This window comes from Mastacembelus armatus, chromosome 23 (genome assembly GCF_900324485.2).
Source record: "Mastacembelus armatus chromosome 23, fMasArm1.2, whole genome shotgun sequence".
NCBI classification, from domain to species: Eukaryota; Metazoa; Chordata; class Actinopteri; order Synbranchiformes; family Mastacembelidae; genus Mastacembelus; species Mastacembelus armatus.
In genome coordinates, this window is record NC_046655.1 from 15925041 (window position 1) to 15944309 (window position 19269).

Genomic DNA, 19269 nt, shown 5'->3' on the forward strand with positions numbered 1-19269 from the left:
GTTCTCTGTCTCTGTCAAATCTGTTCACACGGAGACGAGCTCAGGGAAATGTTTTCTATAATCCACAAAGTCTGCAGCACCACAGTGTGCGTTTAACATGGATCTCCTGCATGTGAACATATTGTAATAATGTATTATGTCTCTATATGAGCACGGCCTTTGGGTACACAATTTGTTTTCCATGTTTTAAACAGAGCAGAATAGATTTTATTCATTAACTGACACTGGGAACTCATTTGATTTCCATATGGTTCAGATCCAGGTCAGAGGCCATTACAAAAATGGAACAGAAACTGTGCGTAGCAATCAAAGAAATGACCACACAGAGGCCTGACATGGCTTTACTTCAAAATCTCCTTCAGCAAACAAGAGCCCCCCCGTCATTGGGTCGGTCTCTCAGAAGCTGCTCATAGCTGCTGGGCTCACTGCAGGATCTCAGCCTGGATCTCAGCCACCACACCACAGACCATCTCTAGGATCCACCACAAACCTCTCGATGGAAAGGTTCCACCTGTTTACATTTCGTTGGTTGTGTAAAAGCAGCAAAGGAGCCGTGCTTACATGCAGCGGGCCTCTGCTGCGTCATTTCTGAATTTGACTGTGAAAATAGAGTTTTGGAGAATGCTTGTCTGCAAGCAATAACATTTATAGCAGTTCCTGTTTAGTACTAAAATTAAAATCGCACAGTGTCCGGAGACAAAAGCCATTTATTGATGAGAAAACCATAAAAAAGGGTCTGTCTGCAGTAATGCTTTGGGCCTGGATCGCAGCACAGAGCACTTTGAGTGACTCATGGAAAAGGCCTCAGTGTGAATGGGAAAATAAGACACAACAAAGGGAGTAATTCACAATAGAAAGTGCACGGAAAAAAGCGAAAAGTGCTGAGAAAACGCACAACAGATGGAGGCTGAAATCAATACTGCAGCCTGGCTTCACATCTGCTTCGTCCTGCGGGGACGGGAAGCATCTTTCCATCTGAGCGAGGAGGAAAACCAGGCATCCGCACTTTCAAGGGGATTTTCTTCAGGGCGTTGGCGTCTGTTCACAGGAGAGATCGGCTGTTTGCTGATAAGATAATGATCAATACAGCCGAGATGATAAATAAATACTCATCGGTAGGATTTCCTGAAGAGAAAGCAGCAGGCTGCTGCATTTTTCTAAGGCTAATTCAAGAAGGGGACATAAAGAGCTCATTGTTCCAGCCTAAGGGACAAAATCCACAAGTTTATCGAAAGATAATCTAATGTTTCAATTCCCTACGAATTCAGGGAGCTCTCCCAGAGGTCCACTGGTTTTTCCTCGCTGACCTGCAGTGGAAGAAATAAAGAAACTTTGAAAGGCTTGTGGATTTGCAGTGACATGTTATCACTGCATTTGGAGGAAAAAGAGAAAAGTCAGAGTACAGCTACATCAATACATCCATTTTACAGTAAAATAAAATGTTTTTCAGTGTTTTGTGTTGCTGATTGTGGGAAACTTGGACAGTTTTAAAGTTTTAAATGAGTTTGAGTTTGACAGCAAAAGGATCAGTCCGGTCAAGTCTCCCCCACAGAGGCTAAATCCAGCAGTGAGTTGTCTCTACTCAGTGAATGTCTGTCAGTGTGTCCGTCCGTCTTCTAGACCCCCACTGTTGTTCAGAAATGATTAAAACCACATCAGCGACACACACCACTGCACTGGGAGACATGTTCCTACAGTTCCAAAACCCAGGCCTGAAGATTTGTTAAAAATGTCACTGAACAGCCAGAACTTCTTACAGCATGTGAAGTCAGCTGCTCATATCCCAGGTGTCTGGTGTATTTACAGAACTCTCACGCCTTGTGTTCATGTTATTGGGCAGATCTTGTCTCTGATATTATTCATTTTTTAAAGAAACTGTCTCAGAGTTGCAGAAGTTATGTGGACGGTTTGGTCAATTACTCTTAATGTAGAAATTGACTAGACTGCTCCTTTAAAGTTTGTGGACCTGAGGACTAATTTTCTGTTGTGTCTACTGGGCTTTCTGTTTGCACAGTTCGAAGGATGTTAGTGGACTCAGTAAAAGTTGATGGAACCAAACCATAGCTCTCCTGGATATTCAGATGGCAGTCGGTTCTTACAGCGGTAGTCAAAACAATAATACTCTGTGGTAAAGATGCGGAATGAGCCTTTAAGGTTGAATGCATGCAGCAGGTTTTCCTCTGTAATGAGGACTCCCACCTCTCAGCCTCTGAGGGACAGATGGAGAAACGCTGAACAAGCTTCCTTCCTCCTCCTGGTGCGTTCACTGCCCTTCCTCCAGACGTTTTAAAACAATTTACAACCACAGAGTCACAACAAGGAGACGTGTAGCTGCACTTGCATATCTATTACCCGCCGCACACAGCATGGTTTTACCATCAGAAGAAAAACAGCCATGACCCAACCTGCGCTTCATTTTCTTCATATGTGAAAGAGCAGACACTACAAGTTAATCAGGTTTTAAACAAATGCAGGACAGTTATTTTTCATGTGTTTAATGTGAAGGCCCAAATTCACAGAGTGAGAACAACAGAGTCCCCGCTCGCCCTGAATAAGAATCCATATTGTTTTTCTGGAGACATGAAGCGTAATGACAGTTAAATTGATACACATGGGGAAAGAGCTGGAATATTCTGCTGAAAATCAAATTAGGAAACTATCAGAGAGTTTCGAACTGTAAATCACTCCTCCCTGTTATAATAAATACCTCTGCTCTGTACAGTTGGAGCCTCAGGCAAATTTACTGTCCTGGAAAATGATATCTGTGTGTCTAAAGCATCAGAGCCGGCTAAATATAGGACAAGTCTGAGCGGTTGCAGATTTTTTGCATTAGCAGATGTTAGTATTAGCATGTTTCTGTTGTCATGCGAGCAACAAGTATCTCCAAAAATCTGACCCGCTGGCGTCTCGACACCACACTAAGTAAGAAACAGCAGCACAGACATTCAGTGACAGAATCATCATCTGTGTGCAGATTTTCAACCATGATACAGACACAAAACACACATTAACCTGGCAGGTAAATATGTGTTTGTGAGTTAAACATGAGTGTTGCTAGGGCCTGTCGTGATGCTTCGTACAGAGTTGTGTTGTTTCTGAAATGCTGTGTGACAATTCACATCAGTGTAACAGACACAAAAGTGATAAAAATAATCATCTGTGTCTCGGTACAATTTACAAATCACTTTACCTCTTGTGTCTTTGTATGTCCTTGAAATTATCTCTTGTAAATCCATCCTTTTGTTCAGTGGCCACCAAGGTCCCCTGCTGACTTTGTGGTTATTTGATTAACTGCTTCTTTTTGGTTAACCTGAACCGCTGAGGACAGTCCAAACGGTCTTGGAGCTGGACCTGACCCACCTCAGGAGGACTGGTTGAGCTGATGTTGGTCCTGGTCTTCTTCTTTTTGAAGGCTGGGCTCACGGTGTCTGACTGTCCAGCCTGTAGTTTGGTTCTAACCTGATCTCCCTTCTGTAGGTTGTAGACCTACTTTTATTTCTGTGAAGGTTGTCAGGGTTAGCTGATGTTACCAGATTAAAGGCAACTGAGCAACGTTTTGAAACTGTAGCTTCTTGTACAACAAAGACAAACTTCACCCATAAAATTTTGTTTAATGGTGTGAGGACATACAAAGGTAGTTCAATGGTCGAGGCAGCTACAGGAACAGGAAGGAGATTTCTTCAGACTGGTGTAAAATAAAGATTTAGGCTCCATGTAAACATCACAAATGGAGCCCAGACTTTCTAAAGATCAGTACCAGAGCTCAGAGCATCGTTTTGTGGTAGTTTTGGTTCAGACCCGGGTGTCAGCAGCTGAGTTTCAACATTTTCTCATTAGACAGAAACTTGTTAACCTAAGCTGCTGAAACATTTTCTGCAACTTATTTAAAAGCATAAAATCACCCACACTGGCTGGAGACTGCAGGATTTTTGTTTCTTTTATATGTTTGACTGGTGCAGATGGAGCCCTGATGATAGACAGGGCTCAGACTAACAGCGCCACAGACCCTGTAGATGGAGGTGAGGCCTGGTCTGTGTGAGCCCAGGGTCCAGTCAGGATGTTGGACCGGTCAGTTCGGTTCAGGCGAGGACGCAGACTGGGCTGCTGCTTTTCTCAGTCCAAACGCAGACGGCGCCGGCTGACGAGAAACAGCGATAAATAATTATTGTGTCACTCTGCTCGAGGCTGGACTGCAGGTAGGTGCTACAGGGCTGCGCTTGGACTTTCACTCAGGAACTCAGAAACTGTGCCACTCACCAAACCTTCAGTCAAGGCCTGGCTGCTGCAAACACTCTGAAACCACTAAATGCATCTGCTGTTTATTAGAATTTTTCATCACAGCCCAACTGATACAGGATTTTTGAGGTTGATACCGATATTAATGTTTGAGTTTAAAAAGTCCAATAATGACACGTCAGCCACAGACATAAACATTCTCAGTAAGGTTCCCATTTTCATCGCTCTGTCCAGCACGTGCTGCTCTTTCTTCTCCTCAGCTCACATATTACATATATACAACACTTTGTTGTCTGTAGCTGATATCAGCCTGTCAGGCTGCCAGTTATTTTGGTTGGACTCGGTTATTAATGTGATTTTTGTTTTCCTAACATGTTGTTAATGTGTCCAGTTCCTGTTGCCAGTTGCAGGGTTGTATTTACTAGCATTTAATCATCAGTGTGGTTTTCATACTCTGAGCAGTGCAGAGACTGACAGTGTTTATTGTTTCGATTCATATCTGTCTCCAACCATCAGATCAACAGTACTGGAGCTCAGCGATGCTCTGGACTATGCAGCAGATCCAATGCCTGCCACACAAACTGGGCCCAGGAGCATTTAGCACCACATGGCCAGAATGCTTCTGCACATCCACATACCTTTGGCCATGTAGTGCAGCTGCTGAAGGGGTTACCCTTGCAGAGGATCAACATCAGGTGTTGGCACTGATCAGACAACTCTGAGAGCGTCAGTGGATCCATATTTTAAAATCGTCAATAATAAGGTTTCTTCTGTCTTCTACAGTGGACCTCAGGCTGATGGAAGACCTCAAAGCTCCTTTTTGATGACATGCATTTTTGGAGAAAAGCTGATACAGACCTTCCATTACCATCTTGACAGATCCAGACCACCAATAAAGAAGGAAATGAGTCTAATTGTTTCCTGAGTGCAAGTCAAGACTTTTCTCTTTGAGTCAAGGCTCAGGGCCTAAAGGTCTGGATTCCTCCCTGTAACCTAAACCTGCAGCTGCTGCAAATAGCTCCACCCTCCAGCAGCCTGGTGTCCATTTCTGCTCCGTCATCTCCCCGACCAGCACATTCTCCACCCAGCGCTGCAGCCACCTCTGGATCATAACCTGAGGGGCAGCTACAGATTACAGGTGGACCTGTAAGGAGACGACACAAATGTTCACTTCTCAAAGTGAAGTCCAGTGGTGAGAGAAGAGCTCCGGAGCTACAGGACCATGTTAGAGAAATAAAAACAAAAATACAAAGCAAACTGGACCTTTTGATGCAGCTCCAATAAAGTTACATGATTGTCTGTGATGACTGTGAATCAGCGATGCTGCTCAGGTCGACTGTAACCACACAGGTGAACAGTATGGCCGACACCAACAGTGATTCCCGTGGGTTTGGGAGACGCTGGAACAATCACTGCATCACTGCTCGGGTCCTGATCGTGCTGTGTAGTCCCGGTGAAGATGGAGATCCTGGCAGCTGCAGCTGAGTCACTTTGACACACAAGACAACAAAATCCCTGAAATATCTGGATCTGTTGGCACGTGCCACCAAGGCATCAGACGGGTGCAAAGGAAATGAAAATCAAGACAGTCTTAACTTCTGAAAATCCTCCACACTCTTCAGATAAAGCACGCAAAGTTGATTTTACAGAGTTACATGAAACGTCATGTGCTGTGGGGAAAAATCAGCAGGTTCTAACATTTTTTAGCTTCTCTTTTTGAACAGCATAATAAACAACATTTTATATGGTGAAGCACAAAGAGAGCAGGTCTTAAACTGAGGATGAGACTTTCATACAGGATTTTCCCTGCATGCATTGCCCTCATGAGGGACTGTGTGGATTTCTTAGTATTTGGCTCAAGAAGCCGCCTGTCAACACGCCCCATCAACAAAACTCAGTTTCCATAGAGACTCCCAAATAAGGGAAAAAAGAAAGAGGCCAAATTGCATTTTCTTCTTCTCCTAAGTCAATTGGTATGAACAAGGGAGTTAGGTTAAAGGAGTTGATACTTTAAACATGTCATATAGAGTTAAAGGAAAGAAGCAGAGGGGTTTTTTAGCTGGCATGTGGCTGACACAGTGAGAGTTTTGTCCATCTGAAGGAAAAAGGAGCCTTTGGATATAAAAAGAAATAAAAATCAGCAACTGGAGTTGTAAATTGCTGCGCCACAGAGGGTAACACCATCAGCCTCATCACATCAGTTGTCCACCGAGGGCAGGGGGGCTGTTAGTTATTCCAGACTCAGCAAGTAGGTTTCCAAAAGGACATCTCATTTTCAGGATGATGAAATAAATATGTGTAATAACAGCAAAGACTGGCTCAGGTCAGTGAAAACTCAGCATGGGGAAGATTATTTATTTATATACAAAAAAGAAGGAATTTTAAAGTCAACACATGCATGAAAAATTGTGGGTAACTCAACTGTCTCAGCTGAAACTGCGGCCAAAACCTCATTTAATGCCTGGTCACATTTAAACCTGGCAAAGCTTCACTGCAGAACGAGTTCCTTTCCATCAAATCAGAGAAAGTTTTCTGTGGGGTTCAGCTCTGGTGAACTTTGACACCAGCGGCGAAGTGACAGAACTGACCTCTGAGGAAACCGAGTCCACCACAGAGGAGGATGTTGTCGCTCATTAAACGGTGACTCTCACCGTCAGACTCAGACCGGCTTCATGCTGAAAAGCCTTCATGTTCTTGTCCTAAAGGTCTTGGTCTCTTCAGTGTCAGGTCTGTTCATGATGGACGTGCACGTTCTTGAGATTTGATCATTAGAATAATTCACAGGCCTAAATGTTTCTGTGAGTTTCTCAGCAAATTTATAAAGTTCAGTTTAATTTATTCGATGTGAATTAGGCTCCTGACCGACCTTTGGTATGTACTGTATGTTTCAGGCGTCTGTTGTTGCTCTCCTGATGGAAACTAGTCTGCATACTTGAACATCCATGAGTCCAAACAGTGAAGTAATGTCCTGGTTTGCTGTAAGTGTTGACAATGTGTTGTCTATAAAAAAACCACCTCCTGTAATTTGGCACCAGTTTAAACAAAGTTCCATCAGAGCCTGACGTTTTATCAGCCACATGCCTGAAGATGAACTCCACCTCTTCTTTTCTTCGTCTCATTCCACTCCAGCCTGCTCGTACAAACGGCACATTCCTCTTTCAGAGACATTCAAAGACGGGACAGTAAAGTCGCAGTGACGGACGGACAGATTGAGGCCACACAGATTTTTCATTTCCCAGTTTTCATTGACATGCTAGAAAGTTTATAGATGGTTTTTATTTAAATAAAAGCCAGCAGCAATCAGCTGGACCACATCTGAAACTTTGGGTAAATGAGCACAGATTTACAACATTACTGAAATTACTTTCCCAATTGCACAGCATCTTAAATCAGAACTGGATTCAGATTTTGCTGTTTTCAATTACCTTCCCTGAGGAGTTGTTTTTGTTGGTTTTGTCTGTCTGTTAGCAGCATATCAAGAACTCCAGAACGTCACTGATTCCAGTTGTATTTGATGAAGACATGGGTCAAGGGTCAAAGAGCTTGTGGTAAGTTTTTAGTGTATGTTTGACTTCAGTAGCACCTTCCTGTGGTCCTTTATGAACCCCTTTTTGTTTGTCCTGATCGTTTTTATCAGATGCTGATTTTCTCGCTCGGGCCCAAACTGAATGATGACGACAGGCGACGTGTGCAGAGGAGGGAGACGTTAGAACAACCACATCGATTCTGATCTGACCGTTCTGACGGCGCTCGCACACTCACACATCAGATAGGAATCGGATCTAGGACCACATATGTAAGTGGCCCAGATCTGATCTGAGAACATCTGATTTGGTGTGTTTGAACTTCAGGTCTGAGTCAGAGGAGGGAAAGCATCGGCTGAGATGTAAGTGCAGCCTTAAATTCAGATTTTGCACTTTATCTCCACATGTAGACGTGTATGCTGTCGGTTGAGGCCTGAACGCTGCAGGCGTTTTCTAGTCAGTGGCTGAGATCCACCAAACCTGAGGACGCCTGTTTGGACTGTGTCAGCTGTGAAGTGACTAACGTCTTCCATGGTGCAGAAATTATCACCACAATCCTCTTGTCTTGTGGGCTGAGGGTTATTACTGGAGCAGAGTGTGAGTTTGATTGTGGCCCATTTTTCTGGGGTGTTTATGTTGTTTCAGACGAAGCCATCCTGCGCTGAAGCCGACGCGTCAGCCACCGCACCGCTGCCTGCCAGGGGATTTTCAGACCAGAGGGAGCCGCTCGACACGACTACTCCTCTTTTTTTACTATGTGGTCGACTAATTCGCTCCAAGCCTCAGAAACAAGACAAGGGCTAATAAGTGGAGGCCGTACAGTAGCACCTACTGTAGGTTTACAGCCTCTGTGCTGCTGTGCCAGATCCAGATGTTTGATGAAGTCTGGATAAATATAGACTGTCAGGATCTGTGAAGTCCCTGCTATGTTCTGTAAACATTTGCCTTACCATAATTTGAATTTTATTATAAACCTCCAAGCCTGTGAAAAAGCAGCCACCGTTCAGCTATAAACAAGAGAGCAGCTACTGAGCATGAAGACACCAGTGCTTTCAGCTCAGCTTGTTTTTCACACTGAAAGCTGGAAATGTGCCCCACAGGGAGCACAAGTGCTCCAGTCCTTTACATCAGGGCAATAACACAGGAAAAGTCTGCAGCACATAAAGACGTGAAGTTAAAGTAGTGACTGTGTGAAGGAGAAGTTTGTCTCTACAGCTTTTATTTTCATGTGCTCAGATCAGTTGAAAAGGAGCTTAGATTAAAAATCAAATACTAAAACTGAGGACAAGGCATTTCCATCAGCTTAGAAAAGAACAAGTACAATATTGGCTTTTTATTTAGAGCTAATTTTGTGTTTGATTTATACCATATATATCCATAAATCCACCTCGTTCTGTAGAGCTAGGTATTAGTCCTTTGTATATTTTTTGAGTTAGAGATTATATATTTATCTTAATAAATAACATATTTATCTTTTTAATGGGAGCTTTGAATGAAGCTCATCCAGTTTGTTAGTTGGTGCTCCCTCGCCCCTTTAATAGAAATCTCTGTACTACATTTTTATACTGTGCTGTTTTCTCATGAATGAGGTGAGTCCATAAACATGTTTGATCCAGAGCGTCTGCACCAAAGAGAAGCTAAACGCCTCTAACCCCCCTGGGTGGGTATAATCCTGTTCTCTGTGGCCTTGTGTGGGACGTCAGGTCTTACTATACTATACTGTACTACACTATGCTATACTATGCGATACTATACTATACTATACTACTATACTTATACTATACTACTCTGAGCTCTGCATTTGGACGACAGGTGATCTACCTGCCAGTGAGCTGGGTGTGTGTCTGTTTACTGTACAACAAGTCCTGGTCATGTTACTGTCCACACAGGCTCATTCTGCTGTTTCTTACCCAGGATGCATGTGCATCTCGCTGAGGACGTTGCTAGGAAACCATCTGTAAACACGGCACAGCTGTGAGTCCATGCAAGTGTTTAAATGCAGATATGTCATCCACCGTGAACCGGGACTTCAGGCGTGTTGGTGTGTTTATGACCGAGTCACAGAAGGGAACCACTGGAAGTTACTTCAGGATGTTAGCCGGGTCCTAGCACAAGCACACACAGGTGAGGTTTCTCCTATCAGACCATGTCTCAGATGTTTTTAGAACCATTTTCATGAATGTGTGTAGGCCCTTAGTTGTTTCAACCCTCACTGCACTGCTGGTCAGCAACAGGCAGGTTTGGCTGTTTTCATTTGGATTTTACTTGTAAACTTCAAAGCTTCATAGAAAACAATAGTCAGTTGTTCAGAAGCAAAAAAAACACCGTGTTCAGTGGATAAAATAATCTCAACTCAAGGTCTGTTTCACTCACTTATTTTGGAGTTTAAAAAATAACATTTTATGTTCGAACTTTCCGTAATTTTTGTTTTTATGAGCTCTCGTCCACGGTTCAGTCTTGATCCTGGATGAGAAGCATCTCACGTCAGTGTGTCAGGTGTGACTCTGGAAATCTGACTCTTTTGCTTCTGATTTCATGCCATTTCCGTTAACTATGAAAACAGTCATAGTCCAACTTTAAACACAACAGTTCATGTGGCATCAGGTCAATTACACAAAACCTCTTAAGTTCCTGGGACATATGGATGATCTACTTCCAGTGCCAACGTTCAGTGCTAATGCAGATTTCTCTAGAGAAGAGGAACATGATGGTGTGGAAGTTTGTACATTTGATTTTTATGTCTCTGACCTGCACGTTCACCTCCCAGTTACCTGGGCATGTGGCTGTGGTGTAGTTAAATGTGGCCGAGTCAAATATTACTATATTTCCTTCTAAAAGTGGAAATACTGTAAAAACTGTTCTGAAGTTCATGTACTTTTTACTGTTGCTCCACATTTACACTCTTTCCTATGGAGATATGAAGTCAGGCGGGATGATGAGGACTTCTTTAATCACTTCTGGACCCATCAGACATTCCTCCTCCACATTTTTAAGAGCTGTCTGACTTTTACAACCTGAAGCCGTGAGCCAGGACTCTGCAGCAGCAGCAGCAGGTTCTGAGGCCGCGAGTGGAAAAGAACGGAGACGAGGGAGGTCACGTTATTAAAAACCGACTCCACTACTGCTTATTATCTTCTGTCAGCCTCGGCCTGTGTTTTTCAGGAGGTGTGGACACGGGAGTATTTACGAGCCCTGCTTTAATAGACTGTTCCTTTTAGACCCAAACAAATGCCTCTCATTATATCCCGCCTGAATTCTCCATAGCTACAGTAATGGCTGATGGCAAATCTATGATCCACAACTGCAGACCATTAACATGTTGGTGTAGGAGTGTTAATCCCTCGCACTTACAGCTATAGTCCCCTAAGTCTGGTCTGACTGGGACTGAAAGTGCCTGTACACTCCTCTCAGACGTCAGGTTAACCTCCTCACCTGGCCTTCATACCCAGACGCCCTGTTGGAGGGGGAGAGTAAGTAAATAAAAAGTGAGCTCACAACTGGGCAAACCGCAGGATACCTCCGAGCTCCAAGGCCCAGCAGCCGGTGGGAGCAGAGAGCCTGCAGGCCCGATGCCATGTTTGGAAGAAGGGAAAGAAAAACTGAAGTCTTCATGAAGGGACAAGGTTAAAAGAATGGCTCCAGTTTATTTTCCATAATCATAATGTTGGAATGTGTAAAGGGCTTTTTTGAGAGATCGGCCCCTCAGTCACCTTGTTAGCCAAACTGTGATGAGAGGATCGGCACCAAAACCACCTCAGACAAAGTGTTCCTCTGGTTCTTGTCAGGACCACCCTGCGTTCTTTAACGGTACTATATGGTTCAGTTAAGGTTCTGTGTTTACTCCTGTAGCTTCAGCAGAGAATCAGAGCTGCAACATGTTCAGAAACATTTTGCTGCTCGCAGAAGAACAATTTATGTTCCTGGATTTATCTACCGGGTTCTGTGATATCAGATCTGTGAATGGAATTCTTATTAGTTGTGAATGATTGTGTGTTTGATGCTGTGGTCACAATGATAATTGAAAAGTGTAAAATCATTTGGGTCAGTTCAGTCTGGTTTTTTAAACATAAGTCAGCTGCTGTGGACAAAACTAAATATTCATGTGTTGATTAGATTATTATTTTGTAAGGAAAGTTAAATATTGGATCTGTCAGGATGTTCCCAACCTGGGGGTACCGATTGAGGAAATATTGCCAAACATTTGTGGATTTCTTAAGACCTGGATTAGGTGACGGGGCTGGCTGGTACCAGCTGCCATGTGCACGATGTGTTAGCTGAAGGTAAACTAAAGGTTAGCTGATGGTTAGTGAGTCTGTTTGGGTAATCTGTGTGACTTTGTTATCCCTGCTTTTCGTAGCTGTTCACCTCATTTTTATGGAAAATTGTTATTGAAATATTTGTGTCCCGTTCCGGTTTAGAACCTGTTTGGATGTTAGAGCAGTCCGCGGTGCACAGGGTTATTTCTGCGCCGTGTTTGGACTGTTGGAAAACAAGGTGATTAATGATAATGACAGGAATCATTAGGTTCAGGCCTGTAGTGAAGGATAGAGCAGTTCTTGCTTTGCCAGTTTTGTTCTGTAAAATGCTGCAGAAATAAATGTGCAGTGGCTGATCAGAAGTCAGTGCGTGAACTTCTCTCTGGCTTTCCTCCACAGTTCAAGTGTTGACTCGCATACTTTCCATCATTTACTCTGGTTCAGTATCTGGAGTCTCTCACTGTTTCATCAATGAGCTGACTGACTGCTCCAATACTGAATGTTAGTCATTCTGCAAACACTATTTACAACTGCTGGAATCTGCAGCTAAGAAAATACAAGTTTGTTAAGCGCTCAGCTCCAGGTGAATCACTCCGTCTTTATTCAGCCATTACATCACACTTTCTCAGCTCAAATGGGCCTGAGCAGAAGTGCAGACAAATTAGCCAAAATATGAAGTGCGGTGAAGGGAAAGATCCGTGACAGCGTGCTTCATTTGTACCTGAGATCTCCCAGATTTTGAGCTGATCTTTCTGTCGACAGGGAGGAAAATTGTCACAGGTCAGAGCAGATGAATAAGAGCGGTGTAGGTGTGGCCTGGAGTTCAAACGTGGCCCTGTGGTCGGCTGCAGGGGTGGCCGGGCCTCTTGGCATGGCATTCAGTGACGTGACGCGTCAACTAAATGTCCACATGCAACCTGGGCCCAGAAGACAAAAATGTGCTTCACTTTCACTTTAAGACGTCGCTCTCTCTCACCGCTGGTTCACAGGAAGTGGAAGTGTCTCAGCATCAGGTTCAGTCGCCTGCAGGTAGTGAAGTCCTTATAATTCTGACTTCAAAGTTCCTCGTTCAGGTCGACATGTTTATATTTTTCTGTGTAATGAACATTTAGGCCTGTAGGAGCTGCTGTCAGGACTGTCAGGCCTCTGAAATGTAAAAACTATCCAGTATAATAAAACTTACCAAACATAACAAATGACTTATTTGTGGAGAGTTCATTAAATGACTCCAGGCTACAACAAATTCCTCCGTAACAATGCCCGACTTTACAATTCATTCCTTGTTCTGATTTGATTTATTCAAGACCTCAGAATGAGTTGATGTTGACAGCTGCGGTCAGTTCGTCTGCTCGCCCTCGCCTCGGTTTATTCCCCCAGTCGAGGCTCTAACCTCATTGTCCGGCCGATCGCTAATGTCATCCAAACATCCCCTCACATGCCGCCCACGCCCTGCAGTCGCTTGTTACTCGACTAATTGCATAGAAATTCAGTTAATCAGCAGGGTGAGAGGGATCGGAGCTGAATCATCTCATCTGGGCAGCCGGCAGCCAATCAGAGATGAGAGCCTTGGCGGGGTCCACCCTTCAGGGAGATGCTTCGCTCTTCATCCAGGAACAAGCGCTCACTTTTTCCCCCCGAACATAACATAATTACTGAAAGTCTGAGAGGCCGACACACACCAGGCTTTACCTACCGACCGACCTACTGACTGACACCTGGACCCGGTGTCGGACACTCCCCGACCTCTAAAAAAGTCAAGGATGTGCCTCCCCACCCCGCCCACGCCCCAGACTATAAACACCCTGCCAAGGTCTACCTGGGCCTGAGTGGCTGCTGCCTGAGAAAATCAACAGTCTTAATGACACCTTTATTAGTCATCTGCTCAGACACCACTCTCCCAAGGCTCTCCCCAGCAAGCCCTGGAAACTCTGATCACTGTGGCCGCTGACTAAAACACTGTTTACATACCAGAGAGGGCCAACACTGCTGGTGAGGGCTGACGAGCAGAGGGCTTCTCATTATTTTATTTTTGTTTCTTGCATTTTACACAGGTAAATAGCTGAATACACCGTGACAAACCAAATGTTGGTGCCCTTCATCAGCACAGTCAGCGTAGTCCAAACTGCCCAAACCACTTACTCTAACCAGTGACCTCTGCAGGATGTTGTGAAGGGGAAGATCTGTGTATTTCAGGATGGACTCTGCAGCATAAAACAGCACACTTGCTGCCATAGTTTGGTAAAACATGTGCAGCATCTTCCTGCAGACAGCTAAGGACCTAAGCCGCCTTAGGAGGAAAAGTCGTCTCGGCCCTTTTTTGAGTGTATAGCGGGCCAATCAGGCCTCAGGATGTTCTGCGGAGATGAGTGAACTTCCAAAGTCCAGCTTGCTATTTTTGATTTGATTGTTTTTGGCATGTTTGGGTGCATTTCTATGTTTCGGGTGGAGTTTAGGTTTCAGAAAACATGATTTTTATGTGCGGTCATGCCATGTTATGAAATAATGTTAAATGTTTGGCAGTGAATAGTATAATTAGGGGCAGGGAGTTGTGGAAATGCGACATGCTAAGTTGCCATAATAGCATGACAAACAGAGCGGTTTGAGTGGTATCCATGCAGGCCTCTCCTCTGCTCTGACTTTCTAACCTGCAGCCTCAGCACTGAGCTCTGCAGCAGCTGCTCCACTCCACAGAGCAATCAGCAGCGAGGGCGGCCGGCCAAGCCCCGCTACACGTTTAGAAGCAATTAAAAAGCAATTTATCATCCTCTTCTTAAGGTGCCTAACCACAGTCACACAGTCGCCTGGTCTGCGGTGCAGAGTGGCTTAGTTTCAATGCAGAGCTCTGGTTTCCAGAGACCTGCTGCTGAAACTGTGACCTGACGGGCAGAAACATCAGCATCGAGCTCCAACGCTCCAGAGTCAGCTCCAGACATGAACATGAACGTTATAATGGAATTACTACAGTGCTCATTACTGAAAGAGCCGCTTCGTGGAAATTTCAAAGTCGGGATCATGTCTAAAGACGTTATTAACTTGTGTTAAATAACAAGTTAGACTCCAGGATCAGAGTCAACCTGTGGTAGTGCAGTCAAACGTCTTCATAGATTTCATTCAAGAGGATTAGTTTTCCCAGTGTTTCTGAAGAAGAGCACACCAACATTTGTGACATGTTTCAGACAGTACTACAAGTGTGTTGACTGGTTTTGTCAGACTTTGTGAGCAGTGATGAAGAGGTGAGAGAGTTCAGGAGTAACTCTCCTCCTTCGTCGTCCTCCCCCTCTCTTCCTCTCGGTAGCCATCAGCAGCCTGCAGCGATTTGTTAAACCAGAGCTCGTTTAGTGTTTTACACACTGCTTTAAATGACTCTGAGCCTGGCCGGTTTCCTGAGTGCGACCAAACACACCCATGGAGGCGACAGCTTTGCCCTGTGCCTGTAACCACAACACCACAACAGCAACATGACTCACAGTCACTAATATGGATTCCTCCCCAAGTGAACGGTCATAAATGAGATTAAAAACAACACTTGACATGCTCTATTTTGTGATTATGGTGCAGCCAGGATGTAAAACTACCAAGAAAATTTGTCTTGGGCAGAAATCTGCACCTACTGAGCTGAAAGCGGCTGGATTCCACACATATTCCTCAAATTAAGGATTTTGATATGAAAGCTCCAACAAAAATGGGTCTTTTGATGCTGTGTAGTTCTTAGGAGGTTGGAATAAGTCCGTGTTTTGGCCCATGATTCCTGCTGAGTCCACTGTGCCAAGTTCATATTTAGGGAAGAGTAGTTTGAATGTGGTGCAGCAGCAGGTCTGAACCCTGGTGGAGCTAGGGCCTTTCTTCAGCCACTGCATGCTGGGATTGGCTCCCTCGATAAGAAGATAGATAGTAATGGATGTTCTTGCTCATGCATCCTGGTTTGAGTCAGTATATTTTTGTCTTTAGAGCAGGTTCAGGTTTGTTTGTGGAAATGGATCAGTGTCTAAAATACATATTTTTATTTTGATGGTAGTATCATCAGTAAAATTCTGAGTGCAGGACTTTGAATGCTAACAGCTTTATGTAAACAGAGCTTGGAGTGTGTGTGTTTTCAGGGCAGTGTGTGGGGGGCAGCCTTGGCTGTTTATGCATAACTGCTTCAGACAGAGTTGGTGTGTGTTGCTCGTGGCCTGAATGGCCTCACTCAGTATCTCAGGCCTGTCACTATGACTGATGGTCACTTTACAAATGGGGCATTTCCCCCCACATGGTCTCACTGAAATGAAGAGCACAGTGCCAGGCTCTTACCCCCCCACCGCTGCACCTGCACTGAAATCTAAATGTTTGAACGGAGGCTCTGCACACACCGATACCTCCAAGAGCCTCTGCACACTGGTCTTTCTGCAGTCTGAATTTGTGCTTAAGGAAACTGCAAGAAAAAGTCACATATAACACTGTTTTCGTATCAGGTCCCTAAATTATTGTTCCAAGGATCAGTGTCAGGCTCACTGCTGTTTCTATAAAGACTGTTTATTTGTTTCCAAGCTGATAAACCAAAGTACTGGATACACGATTTTGAGGGGAACGTGAACATTTCATCACGATGAAGCCAATAGTTGTTGGAATATTTCAGTCTGAACCAAAGTGGGAAGAGCCCAGATATGCTGCTGCCCATACAGCCGTGGGCTAGAATGGCTCAAAATTCTGTAATTATTTGTTTGGCCCACTCCAGACTTCACAATTAATTTGGATAAAAGTAGAAAGCCCACCAGTAGAATATACTCAGCTATAGTCCCAGCACTTCACAGCTGGAGCACCTCGATAAGGAAGCAGAGGAATCACAAATACTCAGACATCTGTAATAAGCTGAGAATCCTGAGTTTTCTCTCCTGTACAAAAGTGCTGCTGCTGTGTTGCTGTTTGTTGGCTGAGCCCCATCATTAACCCGTCAGCTCTGATGACTGTGTGCAGACTGAGAGCGCCTTCAGAGCGAGCTCAGTACAACCTGCAGCCGAGGCCACAGCACAAACTGACGGTGGTCTGAGCCGCGAGACCCCAAACCACAGCGGCTTTCACTCCCCCACACAACCACCAGCTCCACCTCCTCTGACGGGAATCCACAGCACCTGCCACAGTCTATATGTACAAATAAATACACACAGGCAAACAGTGTGTACTTCACAAACACACGCGTGGATACAGGAGAACGTACGTTTAGTGCCCACCTTCAGTACAGGCCACATGTTCTGCTGCTGCAGCTTTCACCGACTTCATTAGCCGATTAACAGCAACATAATCAGCAACTATTCATGATGAATAACAAACTTAAAAAGTGACATTTCATTGATTTTTATAACTAAAAACCTCGTCAGAGTTCAGCCCAGTAAACTGAACTCAGTCAAGAATCTGATCTTATTAAAGAGTTTGTTTGGAGAACTGAGGGACGAGCGGCTCGTAATGACCCATAATCCCTGGCGAGGCTGACGGTGTGGACTTTCAGCCTTGAAGCTCACTGTGGTTTGATGCGTTGCAGGGTGGAGCCTGCTGCCTGCTGCAAGCCGAGGAAATAGGTTAACAGGATTCAATCACATGCTGCAGCCAATCCAATTATGTAGTTAACTGGAGCCTCTGGCAGCAGGGACCGAGCGGAGCACCTGAGCGTCAGTGTTTGGTGGAAAAAGAGAACTGGAGCAAAGCTCTGAGCAGCGTTCAGCCTTACACTGACCCTGTTTCAGCTGCTGACTGTGCTCCTTCGATAAGGTTCACGAGACAGCGAGCCAGTAAACCAAATGTCTCTGGACCTCAGGTCAGGCCTGAGCTCTGCACAGGTGACATTTATCAAACAGTCCATATGGTCTTTGATTTGGTCGTGGGAGCAGCTGCCACCACTGTGGTCCAGACTGAAATATCTCAGCTGCTGTTGGACAGATTATGATGTTCATGTTCCCCTCAGGATGAGCTGTGTAACTGTGCTGATCCTCCAGTGCCATCATCAGGTCCAAACTTGAATGTGACCAGATACCTGCAGATGATAGTGAACATTCCCATCAGCCTCAGCTGGACTATGTCTTCAGTGCTAATTAGCGCACGTTAGCATGCTAACATGCTAAATACGACAGCAAACATAGTAAATGTCACACCTGCCAAACAAGCTGATGTTAGCCTTTAGCTCAAAGCACCACCATGGTGCATATTCAGGTGCAACATGATGAAGGTTATTAGTTTCTGGTGGTCAGAGGCTGCGTCCATATCCACTCGATCCCATCGTTTCTCTCTTGTTGGAATAATAATTATAAAACCAAACTGGTCTGTGGATGTTTTTGTTGATTAAAGCTTGGTGATGGTCTTGATGGTTAAAGTCATAAAGAATTAAGTTGAAATGTCTATTCAGAATGATTTCAGTCAGATTACCTGCAGCCTAATATTTAACCTGCTTCCTTACTTGGTGCGGTGCATGAGAAATGTTGTTTCTGTAGCGAAGTGTGAAAAGCAGGTGCAGCTGATAAGCCGAGGTGTTTTTATTCTGCTGTGTGACTCTGGACAGAATTTGGTGTCGCCACCAGTAAATCTTTATCTAGGACTCACAAAGGAGCGGACAGGAAGTTTCACCCTCCTGACTGGAAACGTGCAGGTTGATTCCAGGGCAAAACATTTCACAACCCATCACAATGTGAGGAATTTACCCAGAGGCCGTCAGGACGCTGACACTTGTTATTCTGAGGATTTTTGACTGTTATAAAAATTAAAAAGTGTTTCCTCAGATGTTTGTTCCTTCTGAAGGATTTGAAACAGAATTTAGATTTTTGTGTAAAAAACGTTTAAAGAAAAGTGAGTGAAACTGTTTAATGAAGAAATTAAACGACAAAGGACTTTTGTTTTGAAGACATCCATCAAAATTTCTTTGCTTTATCATTTTAAAGTCATATTATTCATTTATTCATTTTAATTTATTAGTATTGTTATGTTTTTCTGTTGGTAAGAGAGAATAATAGTCAGTACACAGGAGAATCTGAACAATGCTGATAATCGGAGCATGTCGTCGATGAGCTGCAGCACGGCTCAGTGCAGGAACGGTGTGTGTGGAGAGAAAACAGGCCGACTGGCTGCAGATCAATAGCAGCTTCGTTCAGGGACGATGAGTGTTGAGGGCCGGAAAGTGTGCGGTCTGTGGCTCTGCTTTAAAGATAAGCAGTTTCAACATTAGACTGCGAGGCTGCAGTGAGTTCGCATTATTGTCAGGAATGTGTGTGCAGTGAAAACAGCTCAGCCGC

General features: G+C 44.3%; 1 protein-coding gene across 1 annotated transcript in view; it reads left to right on the top strand.

Moving 5' to 3' along the window:
- The first annotated feature begins 9764 nt into the window (after positions 1-9764).
- The window catches only part of pthlha (parathyroid hormone-like hormone a), a 34219-nt gene continuing 24714 nt past the window's right edge, over positions 9765-19269 (top strand). The window contains exon 1 of the mRNA XM_026326993.1: positions 9765-9884. The gene's annotated coding sequence lies outside the window, so the exon portion shown is untranslated. The remainder of the gene's footprint in view (positions 9885-19269) is intronic.